The 25216-nt window shown below is 49.5% G+C and overlaps 1 protein-coding gene across 2 annotated transcripts in view; it reads right to left on the minus strand.

Annotated features, from left to right (window-relative positions):
• The window catches only part of TNPO3 (transportin 3), a 1270791-nt gene that overhangs the window by 620199 nt on the left and 625376 nt on the right, over window positions 1-25216 (minus strand). The gene's annotated exons all lie outside the window — the stretch shown is intronic.

Here is a 25216-nt window from a genome sequence, read left to right on the forward strand (position 1 = left end):
ATGTGCTCCTTTTTGTGCCAAACTGTTTGTTTATCAGTAGGATTAAAGATAGAAAATAATGACGTTACATTGATTAGACGCCATGGCACGTAGCCTGAACGTAGGTTTTGCAACGTCCAGCCAAGCTGTACAATAGAACGCAATTGGGACTGACCATGTTGTAACATTAGCAAGTCTTGCTCTATTATATCAAAGGCAGATGATACAATGCTGTCCAGTGAATATATTCTGGAGGACAGAGTCATTAACCCATTGTCCACTACAGAAAGAGATTTTTCCATATTTATACGATCAATTTCTCGTATTTCTTCAGCTGTTTCAATTTACATTACTTTCCAAGCTTCGTTGCATGCAGCGTATATACCTGCCGCTATGAAACGTTTCTGACGCTGTTTGCGAGGTCCCATTATGAAATCTCGCAAGTCAGCATCTTCTTTAAGTAAAGTCAAGTGTTGCTTAATTTCAGCCAGTGTGGATTTCTGTAGCCACTCAAGGCATAATTTCCCTACACTGTATGTTGTAACTATCCCTTGATGTTGTCTCTGGGAGTATCTTGGGTCTGGCCTGGTCATTTCTAATCCCTGTTTTTTGTTCAGGAATCTATCTTGACAGTTGTTTGTGTCTGTGGGCCAGATCAACCATTTTTTCCAATCAGGATTTGTTCTGTTTTGGTGAAAAATATGGGATACGTCTATTTCCACATCCGTAGTGCTATCACTATCAGGTATGGGCTTTGGAATAGACGGTTTGTTTAAGTCTTTTATCTTAGCTAGGCCAAGACAAGTAGTTTGTTGAATGGTATCATTCAGAAACATAATTTGTTCTGGGATCATGCAGGCTCTGAATAATGATTCTAGACCTTGTACCTGCCAGTCTTTTGTTGCCCAGATGGATTTTGTTTCAATGTTATTTTTCCAGAAGTCCAATCCAAATGTAGACATTTTGTCATAACATTTTTCAGGATAAATCAATTTAGTATTTGTCAACATTGTTTTCATTCCCGTTTTGTTTAACATTTTAAAATGAAACGTTTCTGGATCACTATTGTTAAACCCTGAGAAGTATGCAAATTTCTCATAGAATGTCTTCGAGCTGCCTTTTGGCGGAGTTGGACAATGTTCCCATTGATTATAATTAAAAACATTTCTAGGTTGTGCAGATTTATGCAAATAGTGATGACCATAGTGATTGTAACAATATAATTCTTCATAATTTGATGAACCCTGTAAATAATCATGTTCTGTGAATTTAGCGGACATTACCAAATCTGACATCATATTAATATTTTCAAAATCCCAATCATCAGAGAAGGAACTTGGTGTCACAAAGTCGCTTAAGGAAACCTTAAACTGGTGTGGATACTTTAAGAGCTCAATCGGGCCATAAATATCATAGTCAGATTTGTCTCAGGCTATACCACCAGGTATTAGATTGGCTGTGATGTTCACTGATGATAGTTCTCTTTTCTCGATGTGAGAGGATCTGTGAGACTTTAGGACCAAGTTGATGTTCTGACTTGCTGTGTCCATTGTACTATATTTTCCATCAATGAATCTACCCAAGCACAAAACCATGATGAGCCAAAGCAGGAGAAAAAGTACACCTAACAGTCCAAAATTCAATCCATGGTGAAATCAGATAGGTTTCTTTTAGTTGGTGAAAAAGCTCGATTATTTTTTTCTTTGAATGTTTTTGTAGCTAGCTTGTCTCCATGTTCACTTGGATCATCGGAAAAGTCATCAAAGTTGATAAAATAGCCAGATGTTGTTCTGTCAATTGGTGGGATTGCTTCCGGGTTTTCTTTTGTTACATTTGTATATTCTGATGCTACATCGTTGTAGATTGGTGTATCATTACGAATTGTTGCAATTTGGGTTTCAAGAGGCACAAGTTCCATGGCTTTGTTGCATAGTCCCTTGTTATTCACTGCAGGTTTATCAAATGTGATTAGTCTCTCAGTTTGAACCTCTTGGATTGTAGCAAAGTTTGGTCTTCTGCTATTTCTTGGTAGTCCACTGGGCCTGCTATTTATTATCGGCCACATGTTTGTGGTTTCACCAGATCGATGGAAACAATTCTGTTTTCCTTTTTTATCAGCAAGTGGCGGTAGTACTACTGATCTTGTTCCGCTGACAGCCAAGACAGGTACTGCTTTTCTGTAAGAAGGCCCAAATTCCTTCTTCACCGCGATCTTTTCTCTGACCAGATCCCCAATCTTCGGAATCCAGACAGGTCTTGCTGGGACAGGTGGTTCTTCAGTGGTTGTTGGCTTAAACTTTATGTTACTTAGACTCTTTCTTGTTTCATTCAAGTCCTGTAAAACAGCCAAACGATCTTTGAGATCAAAGGTTTTTTCTTCTACCACTGAAGTTTGACGATCCAGATCCTGGATAATCATTCTAGTACCAAACAATAGTTTGTACGGACTGATACCTCCTAGAGAATTTCTTGGCATGTTATTAAGACTACGTTGGACACTTATTAGATGTTTGACCCACCCATCACCCGAACCCAATACCCTCGCCATTATAGATTGCTTTATGTCACGGTTTTTTCTTTCCACTACCACATTTCCCTCAGGATGGAAGGGAGAAGAGTACCGCAATGCAATGCCCATGCTGGTCATGGCCCCTCTTTGCAAGCCCGAGAGCTAAACGCAGGACCCTGGTCAGAATGTAGCATGCCAATTGCGTATGTGCTGATAAAGACTCGCAAATCTTTCATAACAGTTCTGGCGTCAGCCGACCGCTGGTGGTCTACATTTTTAAGTTAATTTTGTCTTAATTATGGGGACACATTTCTCCGGTTGGATTTCTGAGTTATAGATCGCGTGATGCTTTCTAATAAAGGTGTCCTGGCAAAAGTCTGGTCCGGTTCACAACTGCGATCTCTGTTGCAGTCCGGACAATCCATTGCGAATTTGTAAAATTTGCAAGCTCATCCAGTATTCTGATTGTAATTCTATTAGCGATTTCAAGATCTGTTGGTGCCTCGGACCCAGTCCCATGTGTGCGTCTTTAATCAAGAAAACTCTCCGGTTCGTGTTTGGAATTACTCTATCCCCAACTCCAGGGATTTGAGCAAAAAGAACGGAGTTTGCATCAATTATGTATGTATTACTGAGTGGATAGTTGAGAGGTAATGCTGCATAATCGCCTTTTAATGAGGCTTTTACCACCAGCATGGTTTCGAATTGCTTTTTTGTGGCTATGGAAGCCGGTTGAACCGCTTCCGCTGTGGCTGTGTTAGCCAATGAATTCCCTGAAACGTGAACGCCATCACGTTGATGACTCAGTGCATGTATCACGTTAGTCTTTTGTAGTTGGGTACTGCCTTTGTGCAGTGGGTTGACTTTTTAACTGGACTTTGTGTGGAGGAGGCTCCTCATCCTATCCTACATGATTTTTATATTAAGCAGGAGCTTGGGCCACTGCCAATTTTCTTGCAAATGTGCATTTTTTATGAATCGGAAAATGATTTGAGAAGGCAGGCATAATCATTTCTTCGCCATGAGGGCACTCCCTGACAAACTCTGGTGGCCAGTCTTTTTCAGCTAACAGGATGCCATAGCCTTTAGAAAGTTTCTCCCAAAAGAGACCTTTTATTTTCCTAGTTTTATCTCCCTCTGTACGTAATGTTATTTCATATAGTTTATGGGGCACACTAACTCGTGTGTCTGCAGTTTCCACCTGAATGTATTCATTCGTGTCCACTGTCTCCAGAAGATTCATCAGGATCTTGCGAGCTATTGTCACTTCTGCTGCGCTGTCTAGCATTGTCTGGGCCCACTCTCCGTTTTTCAGTTGTGTCCTCAGAATCCTCGGCATGTTTAATTTTAATACTTGCTACCTTCTTTCTGGGAAATTGTGATTTATTACTTTGATGAGCAGGTTCTTTGTCTTTGGACAGGACGTGCTCTTCCTTGTGTTCTGACCGTCCTCTTCTTTCCGATTTCTGTGAGGAAGTCTGAAAAGATCGAGATGGACGTGTATCAATATCTTGATATCTATCAGGTTTTCTCAATTTATCCCTATCTCTAAGGCTGTATCTTTTCTCAGAGGGTTCCTTTTGGGGAGTCTTGCCTCCTCGGCTAGGAGATCTTTCTCTCCGTTGAGGAGACCTTCCTCTGGACTGGAAACTTTTTTCCTTGGGAGTGGATTGTTCATTACCCTCCCAACCCGTTTTTGGAGTATTTAAATTATTTTTAATAAATGTTTTTTCAGGAGGTTTTACCGGTTTCCCACCAAAACTATCTCTTCCTAGCTCTTCATAGGATTTTTCTATGATTCTGGCAAGTTCAAATGGTTGGTCTGTTATATCTGTTTCCTTCAATTTCTGGTGGATTGCCACACATGCTGCTTCTCCTCTTATGTTGGCCAATAGTATAGCCGAGACCTGCTTAAAGTCTTTTAGTAATTTCATACCCAGAGTTAAGGCAGGTTCTGGATCGTATTTGTTTTGAATTTGTCTTAGTACATCTGGTATTACCGCCATAGACTGAACACCATGTGTTTTTGTGTAGATGTAAGCAAAGACCGTGCCCCAAGTGTCACAGTCCTCCTCATGTGGTGCAACCCCCATTGGGAGGCAGATAGTCAGAATTCTGTGTTTCTCATGAGGTGTAGTATTAGGAAATACTGCCTCTATTTGAGTTTTTTTCTGAGCTAACCAGAATGGAATTTGTTCCCGTTTTATGGGTGTTTTATCAAGACATGATTCTATGTTCTGTGGTGTAATTTTGTTTGTATTCCCCTGATGAGAGGTCAGTTGTGGGATGTTATTTGCTGGTTGGACTGTTGCAGTCCGCATGACATATTGGACTAATTGTCTATGCATTTTAATTAATAGTTTTAGCTGAGCTAAAAGTTCCACGTCTGACATTTTATCAATGTCTGGATGTGGTGTGTAGCTGGCTAGAACCGGCCACGTGGCTCCTGGTCTACCTAGTGGACCGTGCCTGGTGATGTGATTTTTGATGTTTTAGGGTGCCTTTAAACCACAGCAGGTGCTCTTGGTAAGTTAGTGGGATTTCAACGTCCTCGAAAGGAGTGTATATATTGGAGGTTTCTCTATTTTGTAATAGTGGAAATCTTTTGTCACAGCGTGTGCTGCTGGAAAATGTATGCATGTGTAGATACATGCATGTGCCTCTATCACGAATATGACTGTACCACCTCTGGGTGATAGTCCATTTTCTATAAGTTTAAGAGTTATAGTTCTTCTTATGTTGACCGGAATGAGTATAGCATTCGGATCAGTTTCTTGGATGGTTGTGTCATCCGCTATGAGTTGAGCTGCTAATGCTTAGCTATCTCTTTCTTCTTCACTTTCCGTCATTTTACTGAAAGAAAGTATTTTTGTTGCAGATCAAGTTAAGGAAACAAAGATTAGGTGCACAATATTTTAGAACACTGTATTCTTCAATGTTGACTAAACTAATAACTAATACATAGGATTCTCATACTACTAAGTTCCGGCGGATATTAACCTTTCACCCACTCCAGACGTCTATTGGAGTTTTTACGGGAGAAAGGGGTCAGTGTGAGAAGCACGACTGAGTTACTTTAGTGTCTTGCATTAGTTTTATCGCCTTACCAAACGTTGGGCGCCGTGTAGTGTAGTTCCTATATTCCCAATAGGCTCTGCGCATTGGAATAAACATTTGTAGTGTAGAAGTAGGACTGAGGTCATCTAGGTCTCTACGGACTATGTTAGACTTAATTAGTTTTGCCATCTAGCTCAGAGGTCACTAGAAACTTGCTCGAATATTCAGGAAAGGGTTAATCGTCCTGATTTAGACAAGGGATTAGTTTCTGACAACCGCATAAACATGACAACTTTGCTCCCCAGAATAAAGAGTATCTCCAGAGTCATGTGAAAACAATAGACAACTATTTCACTCAGTCGTGCATGCTTAGTTCCACCAGATTGCAGAGAAATAGAGAGACAGGCGTTTTTAATAAAAGGTGTTATTTTATTGAGCAGTCTTCTTTCTCATGCAAGAGAAATGAATTGCCACAATTGCAATACTTATTGTAAAGTAATGTGCGTACAATAAAAGTAGTATTATGAAATAATACTGTAAAAGCATTGACATTGTTTCTTAGCCATATGATACTTTAAAATGGATAAAATATATACATACATAAAAACATTGACTAACGAACCCTCCTTCGTAAGACCTTCAAATGGATCCCCCTCGAACACCGAAAAACAGTCACTCACGCCCTGGTCACCAGCAGACTCGACTACGTCAATGCACTCTACGCCGGAATAAACAAAAACCTCATCCGCAAGCTACAGAACATCCAGAACGCCGCCGCAAGACTGGTCCTCAACCTGCCAAAACACTGCCACATCTCCCAGCACCTGAGCACACTCCACTGGCTTCCCGTCGAGGCAATAATCACCTTTAAGATGCTCACCCACGCACACAAGGCCCTCCACAGCACCGGACCAGCATACCTGAACAGCCGGCTCAAATTCCACGCACCCCAAAGGACCCTACAATCAGCCCAGCTCTCCTACGCCGAGGTCCCCCGCACCAGAGAGACCAGATCGGGAGGCCGCTGCTCCTCCTTCCTCGCGGCCAAAGCATGGAACGCCCTTCCGCTCCACCTCAGACATCGCTCCCCATCTTCGCAAGAAACCTCAAAACCTGGCTCTTCGACTGACCACCTCCTTGATGGAATGGAACCTAAGCCCCCCCCCCCCCCAGCGCCTTGAGACCCTTACGGGTGAGTAGTTGCGCTTTAACAAACTCCTGATTGATTGATTGACTGGTGCTTCTAAATACGCCTACCCCGGTGTACCTGACCTAATACGTGGGAAGGAGTAAGTAGGTTGCAGTTTTTAAGTTAAGTTAAGTTTTTGCCAAGTATCGGAATCAAGAATTCTCTCTAAGGTTTTAATCAGCTCCGTACCTTGGTTATAGAATGAAGGAGGTCTTGTATCTCATCTCGCTTCTCAGGACTCGATCTCCCAGCAACCCGCAAGGGTGACTTGGGAACACCAGAGCTGGATTTTCTCGGCAGGAAAAAAGACAGTGTCTCTCTCAGTGCGTCAAGGGGAGGGGCGGTTTCCGTCGGCTCTTATAACAGCTGGGCTCCCGGGCAAGTAGAACGTCGCTCTGCTCCCAACCACCGTGTGTTTGCTTAAGGCAACGTTGGTATATTTATACCTGAAACTAACTGTTCTTTCTGGACTCTAGGAGTTCTTGTGCAAATCAAAACAAAAGCAGGGGGTTTTCCCGGGTTGCTGGAGGCTTGGTTTGTTTAAAGAACGCGTTGTGCTTTCTAGGAGTTTATGGGAGAAGCCTTGACGTGTTTTGGACTACATGGGCTATTACTAAATATGGATATGATTCTTATGCATTTATAAGGATATTATTAGTTATAACCACATAAGGGCATGAATCGAGAATATAGAATTAGGGTCCTAGATAGAAATACAACAAGGCGTGTCGGTCAGTGAGGAATCCACAGGCAGATACTGTATCCACCAGAAAAAAGCGTTACCAAAGGTAATTAACTTGCTCTTCTGATGGATAAATATGCCTGTGGATTCCTCACCTTATTAATAGAATCCCAAAGCAGTCCAACACCCGAAGGAGGGTGTCCACCCTTTTATATCAAAACTTTTGCAAAACAGAGCGCGCAAAATGGCCATTCCTCCTCACATCGGAATCCAAGCAGTAATGCTTCGTGAAAGTGTGGAGTGAGGCCCAAGTTGAGGCTTTACAGATGTCCAACACACGAACACCCCTGGACAAAGCAGAAGTACATGATTTAGCCCTGGTGGAATGAGATCTAATGCCTACAGGAGGCTCCTTACCAGCCAGGTAGCAGCAGATCTTGATGCACAAGATGATCCACCTGGATAAAGTACATTTGTGCACTGCCTTGCCCTTCATACGACCAGCATAACCGACAAAGCTAATCATCTTGAGGGAAGTCCTTTGTTCTATCCAAATAGAAACTAATCACACTCTTTGGATCCAAACAATGAAGCCTCTCCTCCTCCTTGGAAGGGTGAGGGGGAGGATAGAAAGTAGGGAGGGTAATGGACTGTCCTAGATGAAAGGAGTTACCATTTTAGGCAGAAAAGCAGTCCTGTTCCTGAGTACCATCCTTTCAGCATCCATGGTCAGAAAAGGAGGCTTTGAACTCAAAGCCTGAAGCTCACTCACTCTCCTAGTCGAAGTGATACCCACAAGAAAGACTGTCTTGAATGTAAGCCGTCTCTAAGGACAACTATGCATAGGTTCAAAAGTGGAACCCATTAAAAAAGTTAGCACTAGGCTTAAATCCCACTGGGGCATGATAATAGGAGTTGGCGGTAACATGTTTGTAAGCCCCTTAATGAACCTTTAAACAAAGGCAAACAGAGAAATGCCGATAAAGCCGACAAATACCCTTTACCAGTAGCCACTCCACAACCCTGCGGGGCCAAATGAAGCGAAAAACAAAGAACATCAGATAGATGAGCTTTTAAGGGATTAATAGATTTCTCTCCACACCATTTAACAAATTTAGACCACCTGTAGGAGTAGATAGACATGGTGGAGTGTCGCCTGGCCGATAATATAACATCCACCACTTCTTGGCCAATCCAAGGCGATCAATACAACTTGGGCCCGGTCTTGGCAAATCTTCCTCAGAACCCAAGGAGTCAATGGTATGGGAGGAAATGCGTAAAGGAGTTGTGAGTTCCAACACAACTGAAACGCGTCCCCCAGCGCTCCCTGCCTCGGAAACATGGCTATCGCAGATTGACGGGCAGTGCACATTTGAGAGTGGCAAACTGATCCACCCGAGAAGTCTCCCACGTCTGGAAGATGTGTAGAGCGCCCTCCGGATGAAGCCTCCACTTGTGGTCTGTGGAGAACTGCCGACAGACTGTCCGCCCTACGCTCAGCACTCCGGCCAGATGATTTGCCATTAAGTAAATCTGATGGCCCTGAGCCCAGTACCAGAGTCGCAACTCCTCGCTGCAAAGACGGTATGACCATACTCCCCCCGCTTGTTGACGTACCACATTGCGGCAGTGTTGTCCGTCAGGACTTGAACCGACTGACCGCAAAGGGAAGGGAGAAAGGCCTTGAGCGCCAAACGTATCACCCATATTTCCAGAAGATTGACATGAAGCAATCTTTCCTCTGGAGACCAAAGACCCTTGATCTCCAGATCCCAAAGATGAGCACCCCACCGTAGGGTAGAGGCATCCGTTATCACTGTGGCCACCAATGGAGGAAGATGAAAGACCTTTCCTAAAGACAGATTGCCCTCCACCAAGAAAGATCCGCTGCAGCTTCTCTGGAAAACCTGACTCACTCCCTAAGATCTCCGTTGCGTTGATACCACTGCCTGCAGAGACACCACAGGAGCGCCCTCATGTGCCAGCGTGCTTGGCTGACCAACAGGATGCAGGAAGCTAACAGACTGAGCAGGCGAAGGACCTTTAGAACTGGAACAACCGCCCCATTGTAAAACAAGGGAATAATTTCCAGAATTTCGAGAATCCTTTGCGGAGGAGGGAATACCCGACACACAGTGGTATCCAGTACTGCCCCTATGATCAGGTTGCGCTGAGAGGGCACCAGGTGAGACTTGGGTACATCTATTGAAAAACCCAATCAGTACAACAGCTGGGTTGTAACCTGCAGATGATGACTCACCATCTCTGAAGAGATTGCCTACAACAGCCAGGTGTCCAGGTAGGGTAAAACTGGAATCCCCGACCACCTGAGATGGGCAGCCACCATTGCCATCACCTTGGTGAAGACTCGAGGTGCGGTAATAAGACCAAATGGAAGGACCGCAAACTGATAGTGTTGCGACCCAACCGTAAAACAGAGATACTTCCTGTGCAACTTCAGGATTCAGATGTGGAAATACGCATCCTGCAAGTCAATGGACACCATCCAGTCCTCTTGTTGCAGCACCTGAAGAACCTGCGCTTGAGTGAGCATCTTGAACCTGTCCTGCTTGAGAAACAGATTCAAGATTCTGAGGTCCAGGATAAGACGTAACTTGCCATCCTTCTTGGGGATCAGGAAATACCGAGAGTAGCAACCCTGACCCCTTTCCTGCTCCGAAACCACCTCTATCGCACCTTTTTGGAACAGGGTAAGAACCCCCTTCTGAAGGAGAAGCAAATGATCCTCCGTGCAAAACCCCTGGCAAGGAGGGTAAGGAGGAGGGTATTCCCTGAAGGGAAGGGCGTGCCCATTTTCTACCAGATCTAAAACCCAAAGGTCCGAAGTGATCAATTTCCAATCTTGTAGAAAATGGGTAAGCTGGCCTCCCACAGGACATACATGATCCAGGATAGCAGATCCAGTGCTGCTTTCCTGCATTACCAGGAGGGGTTGGGGAGGTAGAGGAGGAAGAGGAAAAAGGTTGACGCCCAGTTCCGCAACCTCTGCTTTTACCCCTGTAGCTCTTATACAGAGTTCTTCTGCTGTTGCTGAGGTTGTCTGGACCCACGAAAGGAAGACTTCCCAAAGCCACGGTATTATTTATATCCATAGCCTCTTGTCTTGAGTCTGCAGACCTAAAGACCTTGTCGTTGCTTTACTGTCCTTAAATCTTTGCAGGGCAGACTCCGCCTTTTCACGAAAAAGCTTGGACCCATCAAATGGCAAATCAATAAGAGCAGTCTGCACGTCAGGAGAGAACCCAAAAGATCTTAACCATGCATGCCTCCTTGTTGCAATGGATGAAGCAATTACTCTGGCAATAGAATCCGCCATATTCAGACCAGACTGGATAACCTGGCGAGCCGCAGCTTTAGAATCCATCAACACCTCACTCCGATTCCCCCTGTCCTCCTCAGACAATTCAGGAAGATGCAGTTTTGCAGAGTCCATTAGGGCATGAATATACCTGCCCAAGACAAGTGGGGTTGATGGGCTTCAGTGCCATACTGGCTGATGAAAAGACCTTTTTCGCAGATTGCTCCAACTTCTTGGAACTTTCGCAGATTGCTCCAACTTCTTGGAACCCCGGTCTGCCGGAGCCAGCGAAAACTCCCCTGAAGATTGCTTCGAACAAGAAGCCTGCACCACCAGACTTTCAGGAGAAGGGTGAGAAGAAAGAACAAGCATTTGCAATGCAATAGGTCTCGCATTAATTAAGTTTGAGCTATTGGCATTGCTAAATATTGCAACACCAAGTGCAACAAAAGTCTATAAATTGTTGGCCAAAAAGATTTGTATTTAATTTTTGTAGCAATGGTGGAATGCTGAGCTTTAGATGAATATGTTTAAAAGTAAAGTGTGCCATACTGCGATTGCTAAAATAATTAATTGTGGATGCGTTAACAATTTATGTGTGTACTGATGGCTGGTGGTGGTGTGTGCCTGTAGAAATTGTGCACTGATGGCTGGTGGTGTGTGTGCCTGAAGGAAGTGTGCACTGCCGGCTGGTGGTGTGTGTGCCTCGTGGAAGCGTACACTGACTGGAGGTGGTGTATGTGCCTGGTGAAAGCGTGCACTGACGGCTGGAGGTGTGTCCCTGGTGAAAGCGTGCTCTGATGGTTGGTTGTGTGTGTGTGTGTGCCTGGTGAAAGCGTGCACTGATGGCTGGTTGTGTGTGAGCGTGCCTGGTGAAAGCGTGCACTGACGGCTGGTGGTGTGCGTGTGCCTGGTGGAAGAGTGCACGGACGGCTAGTGGTGTGTGCCTGGTGGAAGCGTGCACTGATGGCTGGTTGTCTGTGTGTGTGTGTGTGTGTGTCTGGTGAAAGTGTGCACTGATGGCTGGTTGTGTTATGCGTGCCTGCCTGGTGAAAGCGTGCACTGACGGCTGGTGGTGTGTGTGTGTGCCTGGTGGAAGCGTGCACGGTCGGCTGGTGGTGTGTTTCTGATGGAAGCGTGCACGGACGGCTAGTGGTGTTTGTGCCCAGTGGAAACGTGCGCTGATGGCTGGTTGTGTGTGTGTGCGTGTGTGTGTGCCTGGTGAAAGTGTGCACTGACCGATGGTGGTGTGTGTGTGTGTGTGTGTGTGTGTGCCTGTTGAAAGCGTGCACGGACGTCTGGTGATGTTTGTGCATGGTGAAAGCGTGCACTGACGGCTGTTTGTGCCCGGTGAAAACGTGCACTGACGGCTGGTGGTGTTTGTGCCTGGTGAAAGTGTGCACTGACGGTGTGGCTGTGTGTGTGTGTGGCTGTGTGTGTGTGTGGCTGTGTGTGTGTGTGGCTGTGTGTGTGTGTGGCTGTGTGTGTGTGTGGCTGTGTGTGGCTGTGTGTGTGTGTGGCTGTGTGTGTGTGGCTGTGTGTGTGTGGCTGTGTGTGTGTGGCTGTGTGTGTGTGGCTGTGTGTGTGTGGCTGTGTGTGTGTGGCTGCGTGAGTGTGTGTGGGGGGGTAGTTGTGAGTGGCTGTGTGAGTGTGTGTGTGTGTGTGTGTGGGGGGGGGTGTTGTGTGTGTGTGGGGGGGGGTGTTGTGTGTGTGTGTGGGGGGGTGTTGTGTGTGAGTGAGGGGGGTGGTGTGTGTGTGAGGGGGGTGTTGTGTTTGAGGGGGGTGTTGTGTGTGAGGGGGGTGTTGTGTGTGAGGGGGGTGTTGTGTGTGAGGGGGGTGTTGTGTGTGAGGGGGGTGTTGTGTGTGAGGGGGGTGTTGTGTGTGAGGGGGGTGTTGTGTGTGAGGGGGGTGTTGTGTGTGAGGGGGGTGTTGTGTGTGTGGGGGTGTTGTGTGTGTGGGGGTGTTGTGTGTGTGGGGGTGTTGTGTGTGTGGGGGGGTTGTGTGGGGGGGTTGTGTGTGTGGGGGGGTTGTGTGGGGGGGTTGTGTGTGTGGGGGGGTTGTGTGTGCGTGGGGGGTTGTGTGTGTGTGGGGGGTTGTGTGTGTGGGGGGTTGTGTGTGTGGGGGGGTTGTGTGTGTGTGGGGGGTTGTGTGTGTGGGGGGGTTGTGTGTGGGGGGGTTGTGTGTGTGGGGGGTTGTGTGTGTGGGGGGTTGTTTGTGGGGGGTTGTCTGTGGGGGGTTGTGTGTGGGGGGTTGTGTGGGGGGGTTGTGTGTGGGGGGTTGTGTGGGGGGGTTGTGTGTGTGGGGGGGTTGTGTGTGTGGGGGGGTTGTGTGTGTGGGGGGGTTGTGTGTGTGGGGGGGTTGTGTGTGTGGGGGGGTTGTGTGTGTGGGGGGGTTGTGTGTGTGGGGGGGTTGTGTGGGGGGGTTGTGTGGGGGGTTGTGTGGGGGGTTGTGTGGGGGGGTTGTGTGGGGGGGTTGTGGGGGTTGTGTGTGGGGGGTTGTGTGGGGGGGTTGTGGGGGTTGTGTGTGGGGGGTTGTGTGTGGGGGGGTTGTGTGTGGGGGGTTGTGTGTGGGGGGTTGTGTGTGGGGGGTTGTGTGTGGGGGGGTTGTGTGTGGGGGGGTTGTGTGTGGGGGGGTTGTGTGTGGGGGGTTGTGTGTGGGGGGGTTGTGTGTGGGGGGGTTGTGTGTGGGGGGGTTGTGTGTGGGGGGGTTGAGTGTGTGTGGGGGGTTGAGTGTGTGTGGGGGGTTGTGTGTGTGGGGGGTTGTGTGTGTGGGGGGTTGAGTGTGTGGGGGGTTGAGTGTGTGGGGGTTGAGTGTGTGGGGGGTTGTGTGGGGGGGTTGTGTGGGGGGGTTGTGTGGGGGGGTTGTGTGTGGGGGTTGTGTGTGGGGGGTTGTGTGTGGGGGGGTTGTGTGTGGGGGGGTTGTGTGGGGGGGTTGAGTGTGGGGGGTTGAGTGTATGGGGGGTTGAGTGTGTGTGGGGGGTTGAGTGTGTGGGGGGTTGAGTGTGTGGGGGGTTGAGTGTGTGGGGGGTTGAGTGTGTGGGTGTTGTGTGTGAGGGGGGTGTTGTGTGTGAGGGGGGTGTTGTGTGTGAGGGGGGTGTTGTGTGTGAGGGGGGTGTTGTGTGTGAGGGGGGTGTTGTGTGTGAGGGGGGTGTTGTGTGTGAGGGGGGTGTTGTGTGTGAGGGGGGTGTTGTGTGTGAGGGGGGTGTTGTGTGTGAGGGGGGTGTTGTGTGTGAGGGGGGTCTTGTGTGTGAGGGGGGTCTTGTGTGTGGGGGTGTTGTGTGTGGGGGTGTGTGTGTGGGGGTGTGTGTGGGGGGGGTGTGTGGGGGGGTGTTGTGTGTGTGTGGGGGTGTTGTGTGTGGGGGGGGGGGTTGTGTGTGTGGGGGGGTTGTGTGTGTGGGGGGGTTGTGTGTGTGGGGGGGTTGTGTGTTTGGGGGGGGGGTTGTGTGTGTGTGGGGGGTTGTGTGTGTGTGGGGGGTTGTGTGTGTGTGTGGGGGGGTTGTGTGTGCGGGGGTTTTGTGTGTGTGGGGTTGTGTGTGTGGGGTTGTATGTTTGGGGGGGTTGTGTGTGTGTGGGGGGTTGTGTGTGTGGGGGGTTGTGTGTGGGGGGGGTTGTGTGTGTGGGGGGTTGTTTGTGGGGGGGTTGTGTGTGGGGGGTTGTGTGGGGGGGTTGTGTGTGGGGTTGTGTGTGGGGTTGTGTGTGGGGGGGGTTGTGTGGGGGGGGTTGTGGGGGGGGGTTGTGTGGGGGGGGTTGTGTGGGGTTTGTGGGGGGGTTGTGTGTGTGGGGGGGTTGTGTGTGGGGGGTTGTGTGGGGGGGGTTGTGTGTGGGGTTGTGGGGGGGGTTGTGTGGGGGGGTTGTGTGGGGGGGGTTGTGTGGGGGGGGTTGTGTGGGGGGGGGTTGTGTGGGGTTTGTGGGGGGGTTGTGTGTGTGGGGGTTGTGTGGGGGGTTGTGTGGGGGGTTGTGTGTGGGGGGTTGTGTGGGGGGGTTGTGTGTGGGGGTGTGTGTGGGGGGTTGTGTGGGGTTGTGTGTGGGGGGGGTTGTGGGGGGGGGTTGTGTGGGGGGGTTGTGTGGGGGGGGTTGTGTGGGGGGGGTTGTGTGGGGTTTGTGGGGGGGTGTGTGTGTGGGGGTGTGTGGGGGTTGTGTGGGGGGTTGTGTGTGGGGGGTTGTGTGGGGGGGGTTGTGTGTGGGGGTTGAGTGTGTGGGGGTTGAGTGTGGGGTTGGTGTGTGGGGGTTGAGTGTGTGGGGTTGAGTGTGTGGGGGTTGAGTGTGTGGGGGTTGAGTGTGTGGGGGTTGAGTGTGGGGGGGTTGGGTGTGTGGGGGTTGTGTGTGTGGGAGGTTGAGTGTGTGGGGGGGTTGTGTGTGGGGGGGGTTGTGTGTGGGGGGGTTGTGTGTGGGGGGGTTGTGTGTGGGGGGGTTGTGTGTGGGGGGGTTGTGTGTGGGGGGTTGGTGTGTGTGGGGTGGTGTGTGTGGGGTTGAGTGTGGGGGGTTGTGTGTGGGGGTTGTGTGTGGGGGGGGTTGTGTGTGTGGGGGTTGTGTGTGTGGGGGGTTGTGTGTGTGGGGGTTGTGTGTGTGGGGGGTTGTGTGGGTGGGGGGTTGTGTGTGTGGGGGGTGTGGTGTGTGGGGGGTTGTGTGTGTGGGGGGTTGTGTGTGTGGGGGGTTGTGTGGTGGGGGGTTGTGTGTGTGGGGGGGTTGTGTGTGTGGGGGGTTGGGTGTGTGGGGGGTTGGGTGTGTGGGGGTGTGTGGGGGGGGTTGTGTGTGGGGGGTTGTGTGGGGGGTTGTGTGTGGGGGTTGTGTGTGGGGGGTTGTGTGTGGGGTGTGTGTGGGTGTGTGTGTGGGGTTGTATGTTTAGGGGGGTTGGGTGTGGGGGGTGGGTGTGGGGGGGGTTGTGTGTGGGGGGTTGTGTGTGTGGGGGGTTGTGTGTGTGGGGGGTGTGTGTGTGGGGGGTTGTGTGTGGGGGGTTGTGTGTGTGGGGGGTGTGTGTGGGGGGGTTGTGTGTGGGGGGGGTGTGTGGGGGGGTTGTGTGTGGGGGTTGTGTGTGGGGGGTTGTGTGTGGGGGGTTGTGTGTGGGGGGTGTGTGTGGGGGGTTGAGTGTGTGGGGGGTGGTGTGTGGGGGGGTGGTGTGTGGGGGGTTGGTGTGTGGGGGGTGGTGTGTGGGGGGTTGGTGTGTGGGGGGGTGAGTGTGTGGGGGGGTTGAGTGTGGTGGGGGGTTGGTGTGTGGGGGGTTGAGTGTGTGGGGGGTTGGTGTGGGGGGGGTTGGTGTGTGGGGGGTGAGTGTGGGGGGGGGTGGTGTGTGGGGGGGTTGGGTGTGTGGGGGGGGGGTGGGTGGGGGGGGTGTGTGTGGGGGTTGTGTGTGGGGGTTGGTGTGTGTGGGGTGTGTGTGTGGGGTGGGTGTGTGGTGGGGGGTGGTGTGTGGGGTGAGTGTGTGGGGGGTGGTGTTGGGGGTGTGTGTGGGGGGGTTATGTGTGTGTGGTTGTGTGTGTGTGGGGGTTGTATGTTCGGTTGTGTGTGGTTGGGTGTGTGTGTGGGTTGTGTATGCAGCAACAATAATGACAGTCCTAACAAAATACACTGGGCAAATGTTGAATAAAATATTTATCACGTTGCTGCCCACAGTTTTAAGATGGTCTGTTGGAGCGTGGCCGAAAGTGTTTAAGAGGTTGTTTAAATACAGACAAAAATGCGGAGTGCATGGGTTTGTGTAAATGGGAGTGAAAGCATTGAATCTCATTTTTGGCGGGCACAGCTGTGAATATTGCACTTCCCAAGCAATAGGCGAAAGCAGAGCTTAAATCAAAGAGACTGAAAGGAAAATTAAACTGATAATAAAATACTGGCCTTTAAATGCAGCAGCAGAACAATGACACGTTTTTCCACAAAGGACATGGATCACGCTTCAATAAAGTAAATAAAAATTCTGGCAAAGTCATGGGGCACTGACAAAAGGAAACCTTTGCTGCTGCAGAGACTCTTGTACAGATAGACGCACCTAAGCTGCTCACCAAATGTTACACATACATTGAATTTTAATGTGACATTATATATTCTAAATGTATGGACGTCAGCTGCTTCTGTGACATTACACAGTGGAAAATGAATGGCACTTCAGCTATTTCTGTGAAATTGCATACTGGGAAATTTGGACTTCAGCAGTTTCTAGGAGGGCACATATTAACCACATCGCTGCTGTGGTTATTTTTCCCCTGTGCTGAAAATTGCCAATTTGCTGGTGTCATGACGAGCTCAGCTTGTCATCAGCACAGCTCAACTGTGCCTCATGACGAGCTGAGCTCGTCATGAGCATGGAAGGGGTTAAGAAATGTGTATGTGTATGTGTATAGGCATTTATATAGCGCACTACTTACCCGTAGGGTCCCAAGGCGCTTCGACCGCTGCGAAACCCTTCCTGGCTTCCCTGAGAGATGGTCCCTTAATGGGTATCTCCAGGGTGAGACCAGGCATCCCCGGCGGTCTGGTGGGGCCGTTAGTGAAGATGAGGCAAGCTAATGCCCAGAGTTGCCGAGTGTGATCGCTGATCAGAGTGGGCACCGAGGCGAGAGAATTATCGAGTCCGCTGACCCTGGTCCAGAAACCTGCCGCGCCGGGAATCGAACCCTGGTCCCGGGCCGTCCTCTGCTTTTGGGTCTGCCGCCTTTAACCAGTGAGCCACACTATATATGGATGTGAGCTGCTTATGTGACCTTACACACTGGAAATGGTATGGCCCTTGACGTTTCTATGACATCACACACACTGATTCACATGAACTTCATGCGTTTTCACATCACAATTCTGAAATGTATGATCTCCAACAGTTTTGTGACATATGTTGCAAGAATGTTTGGGCTTGTTGTGCTGATTTCGGTCACCGTGTAACATGTATGTTTCCGGTGATATTAAATGCTGTTAAGCCTGTAGAGGTGAAAACATTTGTGACATTACATCTTGTTAGTGCTTAATTAATCCCTCTTTACTGCTGTATATTGTCAATTGCTTTAATTTAGTGTTTACTTATCTCCGTTGTCTGCAGTTTGAGGAAAAAAAAAAGGTGGCGCATCCTGCTGGGAAGAGTGCTGATGACGGGCTTGGATGTGTTTGTTCTGCTATAACCTGATAATACGCACTTAACCCGAATGCTCGTCTCCAGTCGTTTACTTAAGACAAAGTTGTTTTGATGTTTCGCAGAGAGTTAGAAGTGGCAATGGTATTTGCGGAATTGGAATAAAACCACGTTAAAAAATAAATATTTATGCGGCTGAAGTTGACCGCAACTTTATTATGCACAGTCAACCTGGCCCAGACATTCCTTCTGATTTGGTTAAAAATGAAGTGTTTTACTTAATTCAGAGTTGATTGAGAGTGTGCAAATGGCAAATAGTTTGTGGCAAATGGTGATCACTTTTGCGGCCGCTTTGATGTTCTCAGTGGCCGCGCGGCTCACTGAGATCATCAAAGCGGCCGCAAAAGTGATCACGCAGGCGGACAAATGCTGAGCACGCCCGGCGCACATGCACTGTACCTGATCCACCTGCTTTGGAGCACTTTCAGAAGCCCCACTAAATATCTTGCAAAGCATTGCTTACGCGTTAAGCTAGGCGAAACATAAAAACCGGATCTCCAGGAGCAGGTCTATATCTCCTTGAGACTTACCTCGAAACCGCAATAGCCGAAAGAGGGTTCCCCAACACTTCGAGGATTGGCTTAGTCATTGCATCATTAAATGGCAAAAGTGGTTTAACCACCGAAAATGGAGAATGAAGCACTTCTCTGAGAAGATTAGGCTTATACCGCGCCATAAGAAGCTACAAATCCAAAAGTTCTGCAGCCTTCCTAATAACCGTATGATCAGGAGCAACATCCTTTGAGGGGGAAGCCTATTAAGAAGCAAAGTCCCACTCCGGAGAAGTGTCAAGCCTACTTGCCTCACACAAGTCCTCACACAAATCCATAAACACATCCTCTGTGTCATACACCTCTCCTTCCTCCCTCTCTTCAGCCTGGTACTGCTCCTCTTCCAATAATCTCGGAGCCTCTCTCCTCTAGCGCACCTTCGGTTGCGGCGTCGGTGGTGCCACACGGGGCATCGACGGCTTTAGGAGCAGCGTCAAAGGTGGATCCACTACCATAGCAGACGTCTATCGAACCCGAGAAGGTTCACGGGATGGAGCCGGGGGCTGACCATAGGGCGTCGACATCCTGGGAGCCGAAAAGGGCCAGGACGGTGTCGCTGGCATGAACGACAAAGGGCGCCTGAGGATACTGGTGAGGCACACCCAAATTATATGCGAAAGGACCCATCGGACCCGAAGGTGCTCCAGAGGGGTACGAGGCCCTGGTGAACACACCATACATCGCAATAAAAAAAATGTGAGGGATCCAAACCGGGTGTCGGAAACTGAGGGTATGAAGCCGGATCGAGACTCGAACGAGGTACCTCTGGAGTCAGAGCCGCTGGAGCCACAGGTGGAACAGCCGGCGCCGAAGGAACCTCTGTGTCAGCCGGATTCGACACACCCACTGGAGTCGGTGAGAATCTCGGCGTCGTCGCCTGCTCTTGAGTCCCCTTATATGAGGGAGATTGAGCCGGAGTAGCCTGAGGAGACACTGAAGGAGATACCAAGTCCCTTTCTCGACGTCGAGCAGGAGAAGACAACCTCGACACCACAGACTTCAAGAAGGTGCCAAGAGGCATGTCTCCTCTTCTTATGCTTCCTCTTGGAGTCGTGCGACGTCGAAGTCTTGGACTTTGACCTTTTCAGACCCCCTTTTTTTTCTCGTCTTGGCCATATAAAGCTTGGCTCCACGCTCCTTAATCTTCTTGCACGAAGGACATCCCTCGACGCCGTGGTCTGAGGATAAACACCAAAGGCAATCTTCATGCGGGTCAGTAATTGACATGTCCACCGCACTCCCTGCAGGGCTTAAAACCTGACTTCCTTGGGCAGACATGTCAAAAGAGAAAGAGATACAAACAAAATTACAAAGTATCCAGTCAAAGTATCCAAAATCGATTTTGTCCACACTATGTGTGGGAGGGTATACTCAGACGTGAGTCCCTTGCTCATTGCACCATCAGGATTCAAGCAAGCCGGGCCGACGACGGCTGAAATGCCAGAAACCGGTCCCCGGAAGCTTGTTTCCTTTCCAGTATAAGAATTGGCTTGGTAGTTTGGTTTGCCCTGTTCCCATCATGCACTGGGACAGGAACAGACTAAATTGCATGTAGCCAGGATCTGAGCTGGTATGGTGCAGTGAGCTAAAAAACGGTGATGGATCAAGCCCTGATCTCTTGACTGGGTAAGAGTATTCTGCATCATTCAGAAACTCTGTCCATCACCTCCCCCTTTTCCAAAATCGATTTTGTCCACACTATGTGTGGGGGGGTATACTCAGACGTGAGTCCCTTGCTCATTGCACCATCAGGATTCAAGCAAGCCGGGCTGACGACGGCTGAAATGCCAGAAACCGGTCCCCGGAAGCTTGTTTCCTTCCCAGTATAAGAATTGGCTTGGTAATTTGGTTTGCCCTGTTCTCATCATGCACTGGGACAGGAACAGACTAAATTGCATGTAGCCAGGTTCTGAGCTGGGATGGTGCAGTGAGCTAAAAAACGGTGATGGATCAAGCCCTGATCTCTTGACTGGGTAAGAGTATTCTGCATCATTCAGAAACTCTGTCCATCACCACCCCCTTTTCCAAAATCGAATCCCAGAAAAAAACAATGCCGTCGAGAGCGTGGAAAAAAGGGAACTGATGTCATCATGCCGACGTGGTCCTCCTATGGCTCCAGTGACGTCATGCGGAGCCGCGTGCAGCGCCATGGCATTGTGACTACCTCGTCGGCGTGGGGAGCTAGGAAAAATTTATGCGGAATGCTGCCACAGGGGATATTCTTAAGGTGAGGAATCCACAGGCAGATGTATCCATCAGAAAGGAGGGTCAGTGAATGGAGTTGTTTTTTAAGACACCCTCTCTGCCCAACAGCAGACTGATCCCAAGCAAATCTTGCAGCAGTACGCAAAGCTCTTTTCCTTGACCCCAGGTCAAGGAAACTGGTGTACCCATGATGTGGACACTAGTGACAGTTCACCTGTCAAAAGCAAAATATATTGACAGTCTGATCAAGTCAAGGAAAGCATCGGAGCTGAAGTCAGAAACATGCTGGAGTTGGGGGCATTGAACCCTATAAGACATCTTGGGCCAGCCCAGTGGTTCTAGTCCCCAAACCTCATCCAAAGGGTGGAAAGGGAGAAATGAGTTTCTGTGTGGACTTTAGAGGGTTCATCTCTGTCACCAAGAGAAGATGAGTTGATAGACAAATTGGGTGCAGCCAAATTTCTGAGTGGCTTTGACTTAACTGCAGGACAAATGGGGAAACAAAGTAGCACCAAAGGTGAATCCTCATCGGCCCGGGTGCAGGCAGCTGTTTGGACGTCGGGCACCCTGTTTTCAATTGGGAACCTCCGGGTTGAAGAGGCACTGCAGGCTCGGGGACGAAGGTCTTCTGGGTGCGACCACGACTTTGAGAGGTAAGTTGGGAAGTTAGGGGTTGATTAGCCATTGTTGGTTTGGGCACACAAGGCCATGGGGTGTCGGGTGCAGGGGTGCCTTTGGGGGTCGGATGTTCTTACCGGCTCTTGATCACCGTTAGGGGGCTTTCTGGATTTAGGCTGCAGGCGTCGGCTGAAGGCTTGAGGCAGGGATCATCGGATCTCAGGTCAGGATCAACGGGGTGACCTCCTCGTGGTGTTTGCCTACTCTAGTTCGGGCCGTAGTCCGCGTGTGCAGAGTGGGGTGGATTTGCGGGTCCAGCCGGAGCCAGAGGTTGCAGATGAACAAATTCAGTGTTCACGGGATACAAAGTCTTTGTAGTTAAAGGCAGGCAGATCCTCCTGGGTTTTCGAGGTTGCTGCTGCAGGACACACCGGGATTTCACACGAGCAGGTTCAAGGGGGAGACAGGCCGGTAGGGCTGGGGCCAAGTCAGTGGGCGTCTTCCTCTTGTTGGCAGCTGCACAGATGTTCTGCCTTTCTTGCAGGCTCTTGTCTGAGGAAGCAAGGCTCAGGGGTGCCCCTAAATACTAGATTTAGAGGCGTTACAGGTAGGTAAAAGGCAGGCACCAATGTGTCTCTTCCCTGGGGTGGGTACACCCTCATTTATGCCACCCTCCAGTGGGAGGTGGGCATGTGCCTGTCCCTGGTTGGCTGAGTCCACCCCCCACCCCCCCAATCTTCAAGATGGCGTGGACTCAGAGTTGTGCCTCACCTTGCCTCTCCCACCTGAGGAGTCGAGTTGGCAGAGGTAATCACACCTCTCTTCCTCACTTGATTTTCCTGCCGGTTCTCCCGCCCAAAGTGGGGGTCTGAACCAGTGGGTACCAGTTGCTGAGAGCAGCAAGTGGCCTGGGGAAGTTCACTAAGGCAGCAAGCCTTTGAAGCTTCCCATTCGTGAACCCTGCCTACCCTGGCAGAGGAGGCTTGGCACCTTGTCCCAGGATGTGTATTGTTTTAGGCCCCAGAGAGCAGCAGGCTCTCGACCCAGGAGTCCAGAAACATGTCTGGTGATGGCAGCTGAAAGTAGTCACTCAGTCTGGACACTAGTGGTACATTAGTTTTCAGGGGGCATCTCTAAACGCCCTCTGTGTGCATTTTCCATTAAATCCCACACTGGCAATGCCAGTGTGGGTTTCATGTGCTGAGAAGTTTGATACCGAACTTCTCAGTTTTGAGTGTAGCCAATCTGGTGCAGTGGAGTTCGTAATGAAAAACTCCTGGCACCATACACTCTTAATGGCAGTACTGCACTTACAATGTCTAAGAATGGACTTGGGCACTGTAGGGGTACAGGGCTCATGCACCTGTCTCCTCACCACTGGCATAGTGCACCCAGCTAGAGGGGTGACTGGTCTATGCAAGGGAATGGGTTGTAAGCATGGCACACAGGGATGTATGCCATGTCGTCTCTTCACTTTGTTCTGCACCAAGACACGCAGCGTGCAAAGGCAGTGTTTGAGTGTCAGGGTACAGGAACTCTAAGGTTGGCACAATACGTGGTGGAGCCCTTAGAAGCCTTCTCTGGTCACAGTGCTCTGGGTACCAGTGGTGCCATTTACCAGGGGCTGACCTGTGGCCAGAGATGCCAATTGGGCATCAATGCAGTTTTAGGAAAAGAACACAGGCCCTGGGTACCTAATTAACAGGAGCCCAGGGCACACTCAAAGTACATCAGCAATTCAGCAAAAAGTGGGGGCAACCATACAGCAAGAGGGCACTTTCGCACACAGTTCCCATGGGGAACAGGGTCAAGACTGATGTGCATAAGGGTGGGTCTAAACTGGAATGGCATAGGGAGAAGCAAATGATGGATTTGGGCCCAGATCTTTGTACTGGGGTGAATGTATTACATTCTTCTGCCCATATATTTTTTTTTGTTTAAGTCCATTCTTCGACATATTAAGTGCAGTAAACTAGAGAGTATATGCTCTGGGAGTTTGTCATTATGAACCCCACAGAACCATATTGGCTAAACTGAATCCTGGGCAGTTTGGTAGCAAACTTCTCAGCTCATTAAACTCACACTGAGGCAGTGTTGCATTTAATGCCAAATGCACTCAGAAGGCATCTTATAGATGCCCCCTGAAAAAGGACTTAACTCGGTGTCCAGGCTGAGTAGTTGCTTGCCAGCTGCTACCCAGAGACATGTTTCTGGACCGCTGTGTCGAGAGCCTGCTGCTCTCTGGGGCCTGAAACAATGCACATCCTGGGACGAGGTGCCAGGCCTCCTCCCCCAGGATGGACAGTGCCCACGAAGGGAAAGCTTCAAAGGCTGGCCGCCTTTGCAAGCTGACCCAGCCATGTGCTGCTCCCAGCATCTGGCCCCCACCGGTTATAACCTCCACTTTGGGATGGAAAATCGGCAGTGAATCCAAGATAGGAGAGGAGGTAAGCCCACCCTTGCCAACCCTAACCCTCAGGTGGGGGAGGAGAGGCGAAGTACAACTCTCAGTCCTTGCCCTCTTGAAGATGGGGATACCTAGTCAACAAGAGTGAGGCTTATGCCACTCCCACTGGAGCGTGGCATAATAAGGGGTGTACCCACCCCAACTAAGGGAACCATTAGTTCCAACCTGTACCTACCTGAAATTAGCATTTAGGGGCAACCCCAAAACTTGCCTCCTCAGACAACAAAGAAGGAGGACTGAGGAGCTGTGCTTAAGGAAGAAGGAGGAGGACACCAACTGCCTTGACCCCAGCCCTACCGTCCTGTCCGAACCTCAACCTGCTCCAGCAGAATCTTGGCATGTCCTGCAGCCAAAAGTCCCACAGACTCTGCACTGCCTTCCCTACAAAGACTGTCTCCCGTGAGCACCGGACTTGCTCAAGAACCAAACTTTGGCTCCAGCAGAATCCACGAGTCTGCAAAAACACCCCCGACCAGAGTTCAAGTGGCCCAACACCACGAGGTCTCCTCCCTGGCAATCCTGACCAAGTATCTGGTGATCCACTACCTATCTCAAGAAGACATTTGCAGCCTCTATCTGGAGGGTCCCCCCCGACCGTCACCGGAATAGGTAAGGAAATCCGACTCCTAAAGACACCCCTGCACCCTATGCCCCATAGCCTTGGGTAGCCCAACCCACTGTGACCAGGCATCCCCCTGCATCCCAACTTACCTCTCCCGTTGGCAGTCGCCTCCAGGAAGCCTCATTGCCCGAACCTGCAGTCTTGGTTCCTACCGGAGATCTTCCATTGATAACAGGGCACCCAAAGCCAATCCAGCATCCTGCACTCAGCCACCCCTGTGTCGCTGTGGGTGAACCTGTGCCATAGTGGGTGCACTTGGATCCCCTTTGCCTTGAGATTAACCCTAGGAGCATTGCTCCCTCAATCCTGTGGCTTGCCCGAGAACAGTCACCAACCGACGGCCACTTAGCCCCAAAGGCTAACATTGGTTGCAGAACTCTGCTCCGGCCACCCTGGTGCTCTTTGAGTGCATTCTTGACCCTGGGGGAACCCTTCTTCTAAACCCATAAAATCAACCCTAGAGACTGTTTACTTACCTGCAAACCAAAAACCACCTTTTCCCTTACAGGATTGAATTGACTGTGTTCCTCTGAAAAACTTTCAAGTGTTGAGTTGTGTTTATAAGGAAACCTAAGTAACTGTCTTTTAATACACAAGTGTTTTACCTACCTTTGTCTAGGAAATGCCCCAATGTAATATCTAGGCTTATCACACTAAGTAGAAAAAGTAATCACAAATTAATCCAAAGTAACCCAAAAGTAATTACAACTGTTTTTAAACATTGGACCAACCTGCAACAAAGTCAAAGTCATTCAGCTTGCATATCCTTATCAATTGGTCTGTAAAAGTACAACTTTACTTACATGTACCAAGTCCTGCTTGGTTCTAAAAATAAAGTACAATTGATTTGAGTTCAGTCTTTGAGAGTGATTTTTCATTTCTTGCCAGAGTGTGTAAATTAACAC

This window comes from Lissotriton vulgaris, chromosome 1_1, assembly GCF_964263255.1.
Source record: "Lissotriton vulgaris chromosome 1_1, aLisVul1.2, whole genome shotgun sequence".
Classification (NCBI taxonomy): domain Eukaryota; kingdom Metazoa; phylum Chordata; class Amphibia; order Caudata; family Salamandridae; genus Lissotriton; species Lissotriton vulgaris.